At 47.8% G+C, this 6,000-nt stretch overlaps 1 protein-coding gene across 2 annotated transcripts in view; it reads left to right on the top strand.

Moving 5' to 3' along the window:
* The first annotated feature begins 1,388 nt into the window (after positions 1-1,388).
* Positions 1,389-6,000, top strand: part of LOC146822742 (MARVEL domain-containing protein 3-like) — a 176,123-nt gene continuing 171,511 nt past the window's right edge. Inside the window, exon 1 of one of the 2 annotated variants that reach the window (XM_085606928.1) lies at positions 1,389-1,784. The gene's annotated coding sequence lies outside the window, so the exon portion shown is untranslated. The remainder of the gene's footprint in view (positions 1,785-6,000) is intronic. The other variant, XM_085606929.1, reaches the window with a different exon arrangement.

The following is a 6,000-nucleotide window of genomic DNA, read 5'->3' as shown; positions in this document are numbered from 1 at the left end:
GTGAGGCCCTCTAAATTGCAGAGACATGACACATTCAGGGCAGTTTGCATCTGAATATGATGCCCCTTCTCCTGAAGCTGCAGCCCCTCCCTCTCAGTCACCTTCAAACACCTCTTAACAGCTCATCAAGGGCTGAAGGTGTGAGGGTTGCCATCTCGCTGTGCCTCTCCAATGCTGCCCTGAGCTTTGGTACTGCATCAGAGTCTGTTACAACCGACCTCAACAGCATCAGAGTCAAGAAGGGAGGTGGGTGGAAGCTGTGTCGGCTTTAGAGTGGTGCGATCGGTGCCCGGTTAAAATTACTGACAAATGGCATCCGTTAAAGAATCCTTCACGGACAACGGACAGACGGCCGAAATTACGGACAGTCCGTGAAATTTACGGACGGTTGGTCACCCTAATGCATACAGCATCTTGATTGGATGAGAGTTGGCTGTGGGCTTCGCGCTCGGAGCAGTGCTGCAGAACAACAAGGACCTACGGCAGAACCATACATGCCAACACTCCCGATTCAGGCGTGAGACTACCGATTTGAAGGCTGGTCTCTCGCCTCCCGATTTCTGCAAGCAAAAACCCGATTCCTCGGGGTTTCAGCTGACAGGGCTTGGTAATGTGTAACGTGCTAATTCTTCCAGCAATAGTCAGAATAGCGATGCAGGGGCTCTAGAAGGGGTGAAAAACCAACAAAGCCCCATTAACAACCGAATGGTCTTTTAAACACCTGTGAAGTACTGGGGGTGGGGGGGGGGGGGCGGCTGTGTGTGTGCCCGGAAGCTGTTTCAGCCCGGGCTGACGGGGGAGGGAGGGGGGTGTATGCACTGACCGCGCACAACTCTTGCATCCCCCTCTTTCTCTGCCTGCCATTGCGCTCCATGCTTCTGAAAGGTGATAAAAAAAAAACACGTGAATTTGCTTTCAAATGTCCGATCCTGCAGCAGCACACTTCCAAAGTCCATACATGACAGAAACCCGATTGAAGGCCTCATTCTCCCGATTTTTTTTTTTTTTTTAAATCTCCCACTTTGCTCTTCTGAAATGTTGGCATGTATGGCAGAACACTGAGTGGCAGTGGCAGGTAAGTTATTTTTTTATGTGTTTATTTGTTAATGTGTATATTATTGTGTATTTGATATGTGTTTGGGTTATGTGTAAATGAACGTGTATATGTTATGTGTATTGTGTGTATGTGTTATTTGTATATTTTGTGCGCCCCCCACAATGTGATTTACCATCAACGGGAATATGTGGGAGGTGTGAACTAACTGGAGTGGGCCAAGTGCGGGGGGCGTGTGTTATTAAGTCTTTGAAAACTGGGTATCGTTTGTATAGTTGTCTGTGTATGTATGGGCTGTGCTAGGAGCGCGTGTCCAGTGCGCGCTTTAACTGATGAACCCGGGCGAAGCGCAGGTGGCAGCCAGCAGCGTCTCTCCTCCGCGCGACGCCTCGGCCGGGCTCGTGATGGGCGGTGTCAGAGGGAGGGAGCACGTCAGTCGGAGCCTCCACTCCCCTTTCTCAGTTAGACCGGTCTCACCTGTCTCCCGAAACCCGTGAGAGGCACTTCTGGGCAGCCTGCCGCTGCTTGGACGAGAACAGCGGGGCAGGGACGAGTTCCCGCAGAGGGAACCCTGGGGGAGCAGGTTGTGGGTCAGACCGCTTCCCGCCGGAGAAGCCAGCGGAAGAGCACTCTTTTCGCCCATCCCACTCGTTTGTTGCATGCTCGGAGTCGGTGTACCGGGGGTGCCTGGCGAAGTAGACTTCACTTTGTGAACCGATTCAAAACGGAGGTAAGGGCGGCCCCTCTGGACTCAAAGGATGACACCCCTGGCCCTTTACACCCCTTTTCTCAAGTGGCTGTAACTTCTCCTGATCACCTGTGTCCTCTGGATACGCGAGCAGCGATGTAGTAAACAAGGGTTCGTTTCTTTTCACCCAGGAAAACTGTAAAAGAAACGAATTTCCGTAATCTCAGCACGTGACGCACTACAGTTTACCAAAAACCTTGCTTCCCTTTTCTCGCTGTCTGTAGTAAAATGTGCACGCGCGAAATGACTGCTATATCACACACACTTTATGTTAAAAAGGGTGTTTGTTGGAGTGTCACGCCTTTCAGGGGCTAATTTAAGTCAACTTTCATTGGACGTTGACGCCATGTAGGGTGCTTGATTGTCTTTAAAGAGTAAAATCGGTGGCGCAATGGTAGTCTCAGCGGTGAGGTGAAATCTCTGTAAACAAACTTGTGTAAGAGGCATGTCAGAATAGACAGGGCGGGACCTACAGGGGTGTGTATTTATATTTTCATTTTACACGTAGGTGGCACCCGTTGCCACGGCTGAGGGTGTGTGTTTATTATGGGCGTATTTTTGCGTTTCTGAGATTTTCCTGTAACGATTTTGCATCCCCCAATTAAACGTATGTCATGCGAGGTGTGAAAAGCATGGGCCTGTATTCCTTGGTCCTTCAACATTTAAAATGAGACGTCACAACATAAGCAAATGCAAGGCCTGGTTTGTTTACCTTCTTCAGCTGCGAAGTGCAGTATAACCATCACCTAAAAGTTTTTTTTTTCTTTGTATTTAAAAATTCAAAGTTTAGAACATGATGGTTTATGACAAAGGGTATTTCGTTACCGTATTCAACCCCCTTAAATTGATTCAGAACGCTATTAATATTTTAGCCGGCACAGTGCCACTTAAAGAAATCCACATTGCGTTCACAATGAACCTTTACTCTGGTCTGCGCCATGCAGCGCGCGCCTGGTACAGAGTCATCCACGTAGCTCCCAGACTGCCCCTTTTGATTTGGGTTACTTCGTCCACGGGAGTGTTCCGGTGGGAATCTGTCCATCACCCAGCCCTGCACACTGTGAACTCGGAGGGGCCGGAGCTTGTTCACAAGGTAACAGAAAGGGGGCAGCTGCAGCACAGAAGGTGCTCTGCACAACATAGCGTTAAAACACATGGAGGAATAGGAACCCCTGCTTTTAAGGTGACCCCCAAACCAGAAGGGCAGGGTTTTAAGTGGGCCGGATCTCACCGGTGCTTAGTACCGGCAGTTTTCTAAAGGCGGCCTCGAAACGGGTCTCTATGGTTCTCTGGTTTGTGCCCTGGGACAGGCGGTCCATTTTTTTCTGGACTGCAGTGACAGCAGGCACATCCATGTGCGGGTGCTCACACTGCTCTCTTCTCACTAGTGGAGAAGGTATGGCATGGCGTCACCAGGGCTTTAAGTGGAAGCTTTTTCAATATTATATGCAAGCCACAGTTGCTGTTTATTTATCTTATGCAACTAACAACCATTGACAAAGCCAGTAGTCTTGACTTGTTGTAGGTATGAGGTTACTTGTATCATAATTATCTGCATGCAATGACATAAACATCAAAATACAAGTCGAGCAGCACACTATGCTAAGCAGATTTTTAGCTTACCTGTTTTAAACCACGCCCTTAATTACATTGGCCACACCCCTTTGAGAGACCCTCGCCGTTTTCTCATCCCACTGAAAGCCCTGCAGAAGGGGTCTGGATACAAAGGGGCAGATTTATGTTTCCTAGCGCATCCCTGCAAATCAGCAAGGATGCGCCAGGAATGATGCGTCACGCAAGTTTACCCTTGCACCACACATGATGCGCAGCATTTACAATGCGGCGCATCATGGCGCAGGAATAAACAGATGCGTGACGCATCCGATGGCGTAAGGTTGGCGCAGTGCTTCAGTTGCGTCGCAAGCGCGACGCAACTCCAGCACTGTTCCAACCTACCCTATCCCTAACATGGTGCGTCAAGCCTTACGCCTGCTTCAAGCAGGCGCAGGGTTTTGGCGCATCAGCGTAGGGAAAGTGACTCAGTCAAATCTTATAGATTTGACTGAGTCACTTTTCAGGGGCGTTCCTGCGACGGAACGCCCCCCCCTCTGTCGACACGCCCACGTGAAACCTGACGCAGGTTTTACGTGGCGCAGGGCTTTACATCGTGACGCATCTCCATAGATGCGTCACGATGTAAATATGGCGCAACGTGGCGCAGGGTTTACACCGCCGCTGCGTCACAAAAGTGATGCAACGGCGGCGTAAAAGTGGCGCATCTCCAATATAGATCTGCCCCAAAGTCTTTATTACGAGCACACGGCTCTCAGTGCACTTTGATTCTGAAACGTAGTAGCCACTGTTGTGCTAGTGCTGTCACATTCAATTGCAGAACGCTGCTCGGCTCCAGTTTGCAGCGTGTAATGGAATCTCAGTGCTGAGTAAGTCACGCCCAAATCAGTTTTGCTTAGTCTAATACAGTAGGAAACTGAAACCTTCCCTTTCCCTCCTTTTCGTAAAATAGCACACGTTGAAGAAACTCCCTTATTATGCATGTTTGCTGTTTCAAATCCCACAGATGGTTAAATCTACTTTTCATACCGGTGAGTTCACTAACATAAGTACCACTAAGTTTATCAAAAACTACGTAAAGGTAATTTACTTAAAACATGCTATACAACTATTTGCAAACCTCGAGCACCTATATAACCACTATACAGAATAGGGTAAAAACATAGGTTCATGCTAAACAGCACTGTAGTCTGTGTACGGTGTCTAAAAAGAATGTAGGTAGGAAACAACTGCACACCTGCGGGTTTCCTTTGAAATCCCAGTAAGACACCTGAGGACCTCACGTTCAGGCGCGCAACACCCATTGGACTCACAGGGCTTCAGCCCCCCCCCCCCCCCCCCCGTCGTGTGTGGCAGCCCGGGATGAGACAACTTCCCGGCGCACACATCCGCACCCGAGCACTTCACAGGTCTTTAAAAGACCATTTGCATGTTAATGAGGCCTTGCTGTTGTTTCACCCATTCTAAGAGCCCCTGCAGCTCCACTCTGCCTATGGCTTAAAAGATTCAGCCCCCCCCCCCCCCGAAATTTTTTCTTAGCTCTCCCCCCCCCCCCCCCCCCCCCGAAATTTGGCTCTAGTTGCGCCTCTGCTTACGTTAGCCACTGATTTTCTTTGGTCCTCATCACGAGTGACCTGTAACAGGTGTGATATTCATCACCTATTATAAAACCAGACTCCACCAATTTTTAGCTTTTAAGGAGTAACTGAACACAATATGTTCATAGCACCAGTTTTCTGACAACTGAGTAGCAAACTGGAATTGCTACTTGTTTTAGTTGTACAGAAGGTGTTCTAATAAAGCAGCGTTGTAAAATGTATGACCACTTTTTGAAAACGTTGGATATCTGTATGAATACGACCAAGCACTTATTTGTTTTTATATGTGACCCTGGTTTGTATATGTTGAATGGTTTTAATTATCAATTTCAGGGCTGGCTTTATCGCTGGTGGCACCCGGTGCGACAATCTTTTTTGGCGCTGCTTCCTCATATGACATTCTCGGATTCCCTCACTACTACCTGACAAAAGTGCTCCTCTTCTCCCCACAGCCCCCCCTTGGATACATTTCATTTGTTTTAAAGTGCTGATAAAGGATGGCTTTTCTAATCCACCCAGCTATCCACGTAAAATACATATATGTTCTTTGTAGCAGGCATATTAACCCTCTGCACTATTATATGGCGAGTTGAAACTGCTACTAAACAAAACTCTGATATCTCTCTTGAACCTTATCATAAGAGTTATCATGACATTTTTATTGCTGCCTGAAAGCTAGACACACAAGAAATTTGCAGCAGGTGCTTTTAAAGTGTACATTACTGCTAAACACAGCACCCCTACTGAGATGAGTGCCCCAGCTCCTGGTCAGCGCCCAGTGCGTCTGCACCGGCCTAAAACCTGCCCTGGTCAAATTTAATTCAATCGTCCCTTATTCATAATTGCTATATATGCGGTAACAGCAGGTGTGTAACTTTTTGCTCTGTTCAATACTGGTGAAACCTGAGAGGAACTACTGGATTAAAAAAAAAAAAAACTTTTTCTTTATTGAATTTCGTAATTTGAGAACGTTACAGTTGCAACCCCAGTGGTAGCTTTGCTAAGCTGATATGTTTACATGTTTCATT

Source organism: Triturus cristatus, chromosome 5_2, assembly GCF_964204655.1.
Source record: "Triturus cristatus chromosome 5_2, aTriCri1.1, whole genome shotgun sequence".
NCBI lineage: Eukaryota > Metazoa > Chordata > Amphibia > Caudata > Salamandridae > Triturus > Triturus cristatus.
This window is presented reverse-complemented; position numbering and strand designations above follow the sequence as displayed.